We start from the raw sequence: 13,306 nt of genomic DNA on the forward strand, positions 1-13,306 counted from the left end.
TGAGTCAGTCTCTTATTTATGACTTCCAAGGCACAGTTTTGGTCTTTAAATTAGGCAACTATTTTATTACCACTACTAGGCACTAATCTACCATTTTATACTGGTTTACTGCTCTTTGGAGTGCCATTGATCACTCTCTGGGGTCAGCAAGTGAAGCTGTGACAGGCATGAATCACATACACAAGCCCATGTACAGGAGGCAGCGACTGCTGTGGCTGGCAGGAAACTGCTGAAGAGTGACATAAAAGCCTGATTGCCTAAAGCAAAGGGTGTCTGTAGCTGTGATTTGTCAAACCAACTGTGAGGGCTGTCTCCCTCGGCAAGAAATGCGGTGGCCAGACCTCGGTCTGTGTTCCTGGACTCACTCGAGACATTCATATGGTAAAACTCACAGGAACCACTCATACCCAGAAGTCACAAGGCAGCAACTTCATGGGTAGTAAATACCTTGCTCTTCCTCAAGCACCAGGAAGCATTCACAAAGGAGCCTTTTATCCCTTTCGCTTTTGATCTGGAAACCTAGTCATGCCAAGGTTAAATGAACTGACTAAGGTTGCGTAATTAGCCAGTGGCAGAGCTGAGAATAGACACCATCTCCATTTTTCCAGGCCTAAGATCTAACTCTTAGGCCCTTCCTGGGGGCATAGGCAGGCTACCAAAACTATACATCACAGCTCTATAGAATATGACATTTTTAGAACAAGCTCAACCCTGAATTACAATAGTCCTAAACAACGAAAAAAACAACAACAATAACACAAAACAAAAACAATGAAAAAAAAACAAAACAAAAAAAAAAGGGGGGGAGGGGAATTAAAAAAAAATGAAAATAAAAGCAACAATATTATCTTCTTAGGAGTGCTCCTGCCTAGGAAGAAAGTAAAAATGGAATTCAAGTGGCATTTATAAATATTAATGGACTTCTAAGCACATTAAATAAGTTCCCAAGGGCCAAAGCCCAAATTAACTTTGAGTAATAGTTGCTGGAGACCTAGGCAAAAATAAAGCAATGCTGTGAAAAAGTGCTAACCTTTCACAGTTTGATGGGGCTAAAATGCAGTCATCTGTCCTCCATTTCAAAACAAAGTATTTTAGGGAAACGATTCTTCTTTCATGCTCCCCTTCCCCTTCTTGGTTTACAATGCATTCAAATACTCCTGTTGAGTATTTGAATGAATTTTTTTTTTGCATTTCCTGTTTTCACCTGCTGCTGTAGCTGCTGGGATTCATCAGGTAACTTACTGGCCTTAGTGACTTGGTGGCAATTGAAACCCCAGCATGTGAAACCCTCTCATTTCACGAGGGCTCCTGAACACCCACTGCAGGCCACTGCTGAGACAGACAGGTAGAGCAGCTGTCTTGGGGGTTACCTCCAGCTGTCCTCTGCTTAAATGAGACACCTGGAGAGCTGGACCAGGTTATCGACAAGCCTAAAGAACTTATATGCTACGGTATTTAGGCGATGAAGATGGTGATCTGCTTTCACTCTAGGCATTTTGCTCCTTCCAAGAAAGTCCTGTAATGGCGAAACACTATGTGTCATTCCAGGGAATGGGTCAGTTAAACAAAAACTGCAATTTTCTACTTGGTTCTCAAGGGTTCCAGAAACCTCTGATTTCAGTCAAGATTCGCTCCGAGACAGGGTCAATTCTTCTAAAATATTTAAGAGGAAATGTTCTAGCTTTAAAGCTGTTCAAGACATGACTTCCCATGCAGTGCAAGTCAGAGTCCCTTTTGATGTCAGAAAGAATTAGGCTCTACCTATCTTTAGGTATCTTTGTTCAGTCACCTAAATGTATTTACAAACTTGGCCTTAGCAGCTTTCATTAGTGTACTGGCACAGAGAACACACTGTCCCACACATTACAAGCCTTTTTTAACAATGTACCCATTATGTTCAATTAGTTACAACACAGAGCATACGCTGGCCATGCCTTGCACTTGGCCCATCCATCCTCCCTGGGGGCACCAACCAGCCCAGCTCAGCCGCCATCCAGGTTTTGCAGCCTGCAAGTACAGGCCCAGGGCAAAACAGTGCCCCTGCCTGCATCAAAACAACTAAATCTTCTTCCTCCATCACAGCTGGCAGAAAGGAGGTGTGTGCCTGCTCCCTGCTCCCCCTCTGCAGGGCGGCAGCCGCAGACACAGCCAGGTCCCCTATGAAATAACACCCCTGGGCAAGAGATGGTACATCTCGTGAGATGCCTGGAGAGACAGGCCTGCTGACTGACTCTCTAGTGCTTGTAGACTGCCTGCCTGCCTGCCTGCCTTCAGCCAGGATGGGCTGGGGATCAGCTGAGGCCTCCCAGATTTCCGTGACATGGCATGCTCCCAGTGTGGTCTTGTGCTCTGTCCTCTCCCTCCTCCTTCCTAGCCCCAACCCACTCTGCTTCTGTCTTTCACAAAATCCATAGAAATATAATTATCATGGAGATGTCTGCCTCTGGCAATTTTTTTCTTTGGAAATAATTATAATTGGCTGTGGCAGTTAAAAACTTATCGGAGTAGACAGATGACAGACAGCACAATCACATAAGCTTCCCTCTGAGAAAATAAAGCTAAAACCCATTTATCATCCTGGTTGGAAACAAAAGGTCTTCCTCTGAAGAGGCAGGCTGTGAAAACACAAAGAGAAGACTGTTATGCCCATGGATTAAATCTGTGGTAGGTAACCAAGCACAGGCAGCCCATTTGCAGCACGATGGTACTGTAGTAATTATAATATCACTCCTTTCCTCTGAGGAATACCTAGCTAGGGACATATCACTCTGTACAGAGGCAGTGACTGAGGTCCCAAGAGGTTAATTACGTGGCTGGAAGCCATGTGGGCCCAAAGAGTGACTGCACCACAGACACAGAAAAATGTAAGCATATCCCCATAGTGTCTGTAAGGGCTACTTGCATGAGGATCCAAAGCTGGACACGGATCACTTATTCCTGGAGTACGTCAACTGCCCTCTCCCAGAGAGCAGGAAAGTTTTAATTCCTAGGTATATCTCTGAAGCACAAAGTCTCCTGGAGCCATCTTTCATGTGACAGCTCACATGCCATCCCTAGGAGAAGCCTGTGCCCTCTCCACTCAGCTGCCTAGCAGAGCCTGGGCAAGGGCTATGCAGCCCTTAGAACCATAGAATGGTTTGGGTTGGAAGAGACCTTAAAGATCATCTAGTTCAAAGCCCCCTGGCATGGGCACGGACACCTTTCACTAGACCAGGTTGCTCAAAATCCCATCCAACCTGGCTTTGAACACTTCCAGGGATGGGGCATCCACAGCTTCTCTGGGCAACCTGTTCAAGTATCTCACCACTCCTACACTAAATAATTCCCTCCTAATATCTAATGTAAACCTCCCCTCTTTCAGTTTGAAGTCATTCCCCCTTGTCCTGTCACTACCAGCCCTTGCAAAAAAATCTCTCTCCATCTCTCTTGCAGGCCCCTTTAGGTACTGGGAGGTGGCTACAAGGTCTCCCTGTAGCCTTCTCTAGGCTGAACAACCCCAAATCCCTCAGCCTTATTCTCCCTCTAATTGGTTTAGCAGCTCTCATTCTCCAACAGGGCAGGATAAGCCAGCCACCCTGTCCACAGTTCAAATAGTAATTTTTTCCAAATTATTTTGACATCTGGCCTCTCCTTGGGCTGAATGGGTTTCTAATGGCACGCAGGTTGGGGGCAGCTTGGGAAGCGAGTGGGAGAATTTCTCTTGATACTAATTTAAAACAATTAAACAACTCACAGCAATTCCTGAGATGTTTTTAAGAAAATAAAAGCTGTGTGAGGAGAATGGTCGTCCTGTGTAAGCTGTTGACTACCCAGTACATGTGAACAGATGACAGCCTCAAATTCCATGAGACATGCTTGGTATTCCATGAGATCTCTTGGTATTTGCATAGGCATAAAGAAATATATTGTTGGCATGCAAGCAGTTGTTGCATGGGGGAGGGCTGATAAGAGGACAGGAGAGAAGAGGAAGGAGGATGGGAGAGATAAGGACAGGGGAATACCAGAAACAGAACTGCATAAAATGTTTCCTGTAGGTCTAGTTCCCAGGATTACAAACAACCCGTCAATGAAATCACTGATATGCCTCACGTGCAGCCACATTAATGTCACAACTATTTCACTTGGTCTAGTGCTTGCATTTCACTGACAAACTCCTCTACCTTTGGATGAAATTGTGGATGGTTTCTATTTTTTTTTTTTTATAATAGTCTTCTTGGCTTCCAACAGCTTTGCCTGGTTAAATTTCTCCCTCCAGCTAAAAAAAGAAATTAGACTGATCTCTTTTGGCAGCTGTGAAATGGTTGCATATTGTGTATGTTTTCTTGATAAGCTTGCATGAAATGGAATTTGGTTTTCTTTGGATGGATACACCACTTTTAGCACAATGTCCCTGCAAGATTAGCAAGTGTCTAATTTTTTTAGAGAATTTTTATGTGCATGTAATGTCATGTATGCCATTTCTATACAGCATTATGAATAGCACATGAAGCTGCTTGAATAGGGAGACAGAACTGACTAAAGACTCTTTCCTCAGCAAGTACACAATATATGTGATAGTGTGTAATCACAAAGCTTCAGTTGATGGCAAAAACTCCATGAGATTCAGGTTTTAATTCTTACCACTTCCTGGAGCCAAATTCAGGTGCTGTAGAATATATAAAACTGGCTGTGCTGGGTGTGCCCTAAGAACAATTTAGCCCCGTGTTCTGTAATGACAGTGCCCAGATGTGGATGCCTGGGGATGAGGGCAGACGTATACCATAGTTCTTACTTTCATACTTCCTCAGCCTCTAATCTTTTTTAGCTCAGACTCTCTGAGCTCCCATTTTCTGCATATATTAGAGCCCACAATGCAGAGAGAGAGAAGGAGAGAGAGGAGGTGCAACTTCCACTGAAGACAACAGATATTACACTGAAAAGTACCGTGGGTGAATGTGATTGCTCTGACTTCTTGTATGGTTATATGCATGAGCCTCAGCCTAGTCTGTGCTTCATTGCAATGCTATTATTAAGAATAAAACCAATGAATGACGAAGGAGATGTTCCAAGACAACAGGGAAAAGGCCAAAATGAGTGTAAAAGGGTAATAATATCATACAAGATCTTTATTATTATAATACTATGAGATAAAGTGACTGGCATTCTCCCATTCTTTTGCCCAGTGTTTATTTTAGCCATGAAGGTCTTTCACTATTATATTCAAGAGAGTCCGGAAAGAAGTGGGGGGCAAGGAATCAGTTCTGTCTTGAAACTAAAAGCTCTTGGGAGGTGGAGGTGGGAACATTTAACCATTTACCTGACAGGACCTCTCAAGATTACATTCAAATGTAAGAAAAACTAAGTACTGGAATAATTAGCAGAGTGTTTTAGTTATTATATACTGTTTGCCTGCCTGTATGGTGAAGCTCTTCAGTACTGGTAGGAGCCAATAATGGCTAATGCAGAATCACAGACTCTAGCCCTGCAGGCTGCAGCCAGACCACCACTGCAAGCTGGTTTAACTGTGGATTGCCAACAAAAAATTCCCCAGTGCCTTCCTTTCATCTGTTTCCCATTCTGTGTCTTCCCAAGGGGCTTCTGAGCCAACTGCATGGGGTGGGTAGGCAGAGGGGCTCCTACCAGATCAGTTTTCAGCCTGATCTGTGAGCTGTTCCTGTTCATCGCACTGCTGCGCGTTGGCAACTCATGTGGGGAAGTAATGGAAATGTGGAGATTAGGAAACAAAACAGGCAGCTGAACACACAGCAGCAGCTTCACGTTAGATCAGCTTAAGTGAGCAGCAAAGCTGAAGTCCCAGGGCTGTGGGTTTGGTTTTTCCTTCTCCAACTGCAACAAAGTGCTGCATCTCCAGACAGGCTTCATCCCAACACACACCTGTACAGCTTAGTAGCTCTTGGAGCTGGGGTTTCCAAGGCTTCCAGAGCCAGTGTAGGGAGTCCATGAGGCACTGCCATCTCCAGCTTGGTGGATCTCCGTGGAGTCAGGAGTCTTCCCAGGCAGGCTGGCCCAGGCCCAGGGCACAGAGACATATGGTTAGTCTGTGGCTCTGGGGCAGGATGCCAGGGATGCAGGCGGCACTCCAGCTAAACCCTAGCTGGAACTCTGCAACTGGCTTTTCAAATACAGCATTTTGGCCTCTTCATGTGGGGATTTTTCCACCTGAGTTTGGTTACACATGAGTATTTTCAGCCAGCTTGTCATCACAAGTCTTCAGTTTGGAGTAGGGACAAAGAAGAAACAAGGATGAAGTTATTTTCTAAGTTATATGAAACAACTTTAAATTTAGCTTATGGCTCTCACTATAACTGCCTTTAAATGTGGGTTTTGCTCTTTGACACCTAATTTCAACTTGTAAACAGGAAAAAAGTGGGAGTGCTCAACAGGAACTCCACTGGAGTTACCACTGGTGAACTGAAAAAAACCTGTAAAACAGCTTTGGTTTTGTTTGGAATTTCCCTATTACTTGTAAAAATTATACCAAACATACAACGTTAAAGAATTAAATCCTGTTTATCTACCAACCAACAGCAGTTAAATGTAGCTCATCTCCAGAGAGAAGGAAAAAAAAAGCAAGAGGCAAAACATAGTGCCCTGGAAAGGGTTACTCTAAGAATTTTTGTACCCTTTCTCCTCAAGGCTGTAGGCAAACAAAGCTTGTAGCTGTTACAAGTAGGCCCTTGCTTGTATTCCTGCAAGAGTTTACACTGCGCTTAACTGTTTCTTTGTGGCTGCAGCAGATAATGTAATATCTCCCTGCCTAACAGTGGGAACACTTCCAGCTATTCAGAGACCAGAACTGAAGAGCTACTAACAAAGGAGGTCTATGTGAAAACCAGCACTATTCCTGCACACTCAGCTCACTGGCCTCTGCCTTTCTGCTCCTCCCCCCTTCCTCTTCTCCTTCCGTTTATATTTCCTTTGCTTGTGTATCTGTTTCTGAAGTGGCTTAGACTCTGTCCTCACCTCACCTTTTGACTCCCCTGTTTTTTCTCCTCTCCTTATTTCCTTTCATTTCTTCTTGAGGCTTTTGGACACCAAAAGTAGGTCTAGGTAAACAGGTTGGTTGGTATGTTCGTATGTGCACATAAGCTGGTGGAAATGTCCTGTGACTTACGTTAGCTTATATTAAGGCTGTAGCGAACTCCAGTTTCTTATCAGTCTGTCCTCCCCACTCTCAATAGCACTTTTTTACGTCTTCCTGTAAGCAAGCTGCGTATTTTTCTTATCAGGTGTGCTTTTCTCTTGCTGGTCACTCTCATAGCAAATAGACTTGCTCCAATGTTTTTGCTTCCTTGCTGGCTTTCTCTGCAACTGCAGCTCCCTTCTGCCCCTTTGCATCACAGAAAGAGCCTCCTCCAGCTAATGATGACTTCCCCCATGCTGCAGCCTTACCATTTCTTTTCTGGGATTGTTTCTCTGCATGGGCACATCCAATTGTTTCCTCATGTTCACCAGCTTTTGTCTTCTGAGTCTGTCTATGGAAGTGATCACAACTACCATGGCCTTACCCTTGCCTTTCTTCCCTCTGCAGGCTGGGACTGTTGCAGATGCCTGTAGGGTCTCAGTTCCACTTTCAGCTCTCTCCAAGGCCAAGGCACTGGGTGTACTGTCTGCAAGTCAGGCTGGCCACTGAAAGCAATGCCCTTCTGTGCCTGAAACTTTTCATAGATACCCACAGTCACTCCCTCTTCACGAGGTGACGTGTATGCCCAAGAGTATGATTTCTGGGTAAGAGCAAGGTGTGGCTCAGCGATTCTAGTGACGTAGCTGCCCACGCTGGTCATGTGGGAACGGAGATAAGCAAGAAAATCTTAAACACTGCTGGTTTCTGGATATCCTGGTAAGAGTAATGCAAAACAGTCACTCAGAATAGCAATTGTCACTTAAAAACATGACTCATTTTGACACTCTTGGCTGTTTTAACTGTATAACCATTTGTAGGGCTCCAATGACTAAGTGTGAAAATTTGCCTGAACAGCTTGGGAAAGGCAGGTCAGTGCTAGAATTAGCCTCAAAGAGAGTCCACAGCAGCTCTTCTAGGGAGGTGGACCTGAATGAAAGGGGGCCCGAGTGCGGGCAGTTGTATTCCAACATAGGGTGAAAAGCACCAAGAAGTGACTTCCAGTACTAACCTGCCCAGCCGCTGAAACAGATGCCTTTTTGTCTGGCTTTTGTTTTCAAATGGCCAATAAGAACAGATCAGCACTGGCACCATTGTCTGCAATAAATGTCTCTTCACCCAGTCGAAGACTGTGGTGTGTTGTAAACAATCATGGCACTGAGTAAAGCAGAATCGATCATACAAGTGCCACAAAGGATACATTTGCCAAAGCATGGTTTAAAGATCAGGATCTCTATAATGGAGCCACCACACTTAAAGCCACAGTGAAAAGGAGGTACTAGCATTTTCTGGGATGAAATATAGAATAGTGTTATAAAAAGACTGCCTAACCCTTTACCATGGCTGTGTTTTCTTCATCACAGTAAAGCTTTATCTTCTGCTTGTCAGAAGGTCCCTTACTGATAAACTGGTATTTTGTATTCTGAGTAACTACAAAATAAATGCCACGGTTCATCTCAGATGCAGACTCAGTTTCTGTTGTGCAGTGACAGATCTTTCTGTATGCCATGGGTCCTTTTCATTGCTAAATTGAAGCTTTTTATTGCTGTCACTCTGCTAAAGTCAGGAATGGCAAATTCGGGTGTTCAGAAACACCCCAGAGTATGAGGCCACAGGAAAAAAATCTGAGTTCTGCAGGGAGTATTACAGCTTTCTAAAGGCTACATTCTGTGGCCGTATCTTCTTGTGTTTCTCCTTTTCTTCCACCACTAGACAAAACAACTTTTTTCACAAGTGAAAGTTTCCCCCCTTCTAGCCAAACCTCATGCTGATAAAGGTCAAGTTAAGCTGCTTTGAAACTCTGGGTTATCAGTACAGCTCTTCATGGTGCAGACAAAAAGGAAGACTTTTGCAGAAGTAGGTGGTTGAAATATAAGCGGTTTTGAAAGATGCAACATAAAAATGTCTGTCCTCCAGACAAAGAGATAAGCAGATCCATCCAGAGTTCTGAGGCTTTAGGCATACAAAGAGAGAGGTGGTGAAGATCTAAAAAACACAAGTGAGGTAGGAAAGCCAATCCAGACTCAGAACAACATTTAGCCTGACCCCAAGAACAAGCCAAGAGAGTAAGTCTACCCGGAGAATACTTCAATTTGTGAGCAGCTTCTGTGGTTTATTTTCTGCTTTTTGTCTGGGCACAGAAGTTACCACCTGGCTTCATCACCACTTTCTCCTCCCCTCAATTAGAGCAATCAATGAGATACTGAGTTTTGATTAGCTGCTTTTAGCAGAAGAGTGACAAACACCATGGTGTTCACCCTCCTGCTGTATGTTGCTGTAATAGCAAATGCAGTCTGACCAGCCTTCTACAAGGTTTTTGTAAATACTCTGTAGAGAAGCTGAGGTTTCTGTGGCAGGATAGGCAGGGGCACCTTCCTGCTTCTCATCTCCTTTTGACACCCACACTGAATCGATGTCAGCAGTGGCTGACACATGGCATGCCACAGACACACCACGTCAGTTCCACCCAGGTTAGCAGAAGCTCAGACAGACTGACAGCATCGGTTATATTCAGGTCATGTTGTCAAACTTCCAATTATTGGGAAGAAACACCATCACAGAGGAGCACACTCTTCACCTCCGAGGGATGAAGAGTAACTAGAAGCAACTAATGGAATGTAACTAAGTGAAGGCATGTTTTCTATATTGAAGAAAAGATAATATGGAAGACCTTTTAAAGGAAGCTTTTTCATTTTATCCATTTGAATTTGTTACCAGTGTATCAATCCTGTTCACAAGTGAGAGAAAATTGAACTGACTTTCAATAACTTTTATCTTCTCTAACACAGTTACATGCATTTCTTTTTTCAGCAGAGTTCTCCCAAACCCAAACACAGTATTAAGTATTCTCTTATTCGAACAGAAAATTCAGTGTACTAGAGTATTTATAGCAAAAAACCTCCAAACCTGCCACACCTAGAACATACCTTTCTGCCCCAAGAAAAGTCTTCTCAGAACAATACTTTCTATTCTTTATTGTTGATGTAGCTGAAGATGATGAAAATCTTCAAGAATGTTTTACTTGAGCTTATAATATGGGCACTCCACAGAAGGCTGTAATGAAATGGCTGCTGGACAGATCAGTACAAAGTCAATGAGTGACACTCTAAGATCACAGAGTTTTCATTGTTTTTACTGTTGTTAGATAGCATTTGTCAAACGAAGCAGAAATCCTTCCTGCCATCATACTAGGAACTTGTGCACTTCCTGTAACAATGGACACAATGATCTACAGATGCTGACAAACCTCTTGAAACCTTCTGCACCATTTTTTGGCTCTAGTTTCCAGAAAAATCTCACAAACAGCCTGTCTCCCTTGATCTGACTACTGGCTTGTATTCTTTCCCAAATGGATGCTTTGAAAAGAGATAAATGCTCATGGGTCAGCAATACCAAGAGAAGAATAGAGGGAACCCTCTAAAAACTTACAGTAGCCCCCCTACCAAGACAAAACAAGAAACTTCTGCCCTAAAACTAGATGGGAAACTTTTGATCCCAGGGATGCCAGTTTAATTCTTTGTGTTACTACTGAATAACACTAAGATGCTATTTGAAGTATTGAAAGCCACAGAAACAGGAAAATATGTTTGAACGAACAATTGCAATTAGTGAGTCATCAAAAGGAATATTATTAGAAATAATTACTCTCTCCTTCTGACCTTAGAATAGTCATCTTTGTTGATTTTTACAACAGGTAGCTAAGACATGTGAGTGAACTGGCAGGTCTCAGCCACTTCTGGGAGTAGAGACACAACCATTCTTAATTACTAAGACCAGGAACGAAAAAGAACAGAGTAAAAACTAGGCTGTAAGTGAAAGACTAGCATTATTCAAATTGTTACTTCTCTTAATGAAAAGCTCTCAACCCTGCTCAGTGTTGCGTGGGAATCATTGCAAAATGGTAGGGCTGTTACTAGGAGGCTGAAAGACAGACATTTCCAGCAACACCAAGCCCTGGAGCAACAGCTAAGCATTAGCTAATACCAGAGAAAGCCCCGGTAATGGCATTTGCTGAATGAAGAAATACATCGGAAGGAGGAAATGGCAGGCGAAAATAACCTTTGCTATCTCAGAGCCTTCTGTGGAACAGCAGAGATGCAAAACAGCCAGTGCTCATATCCTCTGTTTACTCAGCCTCACAGGTGCCGATGAACTTTTCCCAAGTTTTATTGCAAGCCTTTGTCGGCAACCATGCAACCATTTCCTTAAACATTAACTCATCGACAAGCAAGTGGAAAGCGGTGACGCTGCAGGAACTAGGACGGGGTTTTTCACAGGCATGTTGTTATGCTGCCGAGGTCTCTGAATGTCCCAGCCAAAGGGGAGGCGGGAGTGTGCGCACGCACGTGCAGCTGCCTGCGGAGGCACAGTGCAGCATTGACATTCCGTGAGCGGGCAGAGAGCCAGCGTGACAAGACACAGCATCACACCAATTCCTTCTTTTTTTAATTAACATTTGTCAAACTTGGAGAGAAGCCCAGGCTGCAAAATTGGGATGCAAAAATTCAAAGAGCGCAGAAGCTGGAAACATTCACATACAGGCTCTTCATTTATGCCTAGTCTTTTTTATAGGTCATGCAGAGATGACTTAATTGCTCTTATTGTAACTTACAATTAGCAATACAGGGATTTTTTTGTATGTCGTAGTTCACAGTAGAGATGTACTTCAAAAAAAGGGGCACAGTTTAATAGTAGGTGGACATTTGTTTTCCTTTTCAAGGAAGAATTTTCCCTGACGTTCCTCTCTTTCGGGTGGGGGAAGAGGGGAAGGCCTTTAACGCCACCAGCAGACAGGAGTGAGAATATTTTGACCAGATCTGGGAGTTGTTTCTAACTTGAGAGTGGTTTATCAAAGTCACGTGAACTTCTCATTTACCTTCCTGAACAGCACTTCCTGGTGCAAGTTCAAATGATTAACTTGTCTCATTGCTGAAACCCTGAATTCTCAGCATAAGACTGAAAACCACTATTAAACTCTTGCAATTTCAATACTGCGTCACCAACACCAAGGTCCTCTATCAGAGAATTGGATTAAGAGGTAAAAATCCAGCCCTTTGCATTTTCCACCAGCACAGCACATAATATTCAGCAATTTATGCTATCTGCTGACATTACAAGAGAATGGGGAGTGGGATACTACATTTATTAAAGTAAGATGGTAATACATTAACATCACTCTCAGACATCCTAAATGGCCTGTAAACAGCACCTCTAACAGGGTACCATGCACTAAAAGTCTATTTCCAGTTTCCAGCAGAGCACTTACATCCTAGCCTAGACAAAAGACAGCTCGGGGAAATAAGATATTGAGTCGTATTATGAGGTTCAGAGGGATGTCAAAGCTGCAGAAACTCTGAGAAGTAATATCCTGCTAGTGTTCCTGTCCTGGAGCTTTGGAGGGTACAAGCTGGCTACTGATGAGCCTTCCTCAAAACTCATTTCTAAGAGCCAAGTGTCAGCTTTTCCTGGGGCCACGTACAAGACGGAACTATTGCAGTCCTCATGGCAAGGACAAAACCCATGGCTTCTCTGACCAGTTAGCAAATGAAGCTCCTTTTTTTGTCCCTCTGCATGACTTCTGGATCTGTCTACAGCTAGCTTCTCTTTGGCTTCTAGATGACATGTGACAGTGACACCATGCCTCCATGCTGATGTGTTTCAGAGGGCTGAAAATGTTAAGAGAGCTTGGAAGAGGAGAGCTGTATATAAAAGTTAACTCTTACAAATAGTCCTTCTGCCCTAAATATTCTTCAGAAGAGAGACTCTTTTATAGCACTGCTTCAAATGCATCCTACTAACTTAGGGACACCTTATTTTGTTGCTCTTCAGTTTTGACACTGCATTAGATAATGAGCAATGCAGGAAGTAATGTGAATCAAGTGATTTAATTTTAATGTGGCTTCTGCTTCCTGCATTGATTCAGCAGTGGAGTAATTACACAGATCATTGCTTTTTTAGAAGGGCCTTTCAGGCTGCTCGTCACAGGCCTCACTGCTCTTCTCATGCTTTTAAGGAAGGTGGAGTGGCCACTTGCCGGATCAGTAAGACTGTTTTCAAAGCAGGATCAAGTGGTTTTACTGTCTAAAGGGACAAATGCCACTCTTTGTCAGATGACAAGTAAAGGCCATGTATCACTCCTGAGACAATAACAGAAGTGTCCTACTTAGATTAACGCAGTTTCAGACA

The sequence above is a fragment of the Lepidothrix coronata genome, unplaced genomic scaffold, assembly GCF_001604755.1.
Source record: "Lepidothrix coronata isolate B3197 unplaced genomic scaffold, Lepidothrix_coronata-1.0 Scaffold21, whole genome shotgun sequence".
NCBI lineage: Eukaryota > Metazoa > Chordata > Aves > Passeriformes > Pipridae > Lepidothrix > Lepidothrix coronata.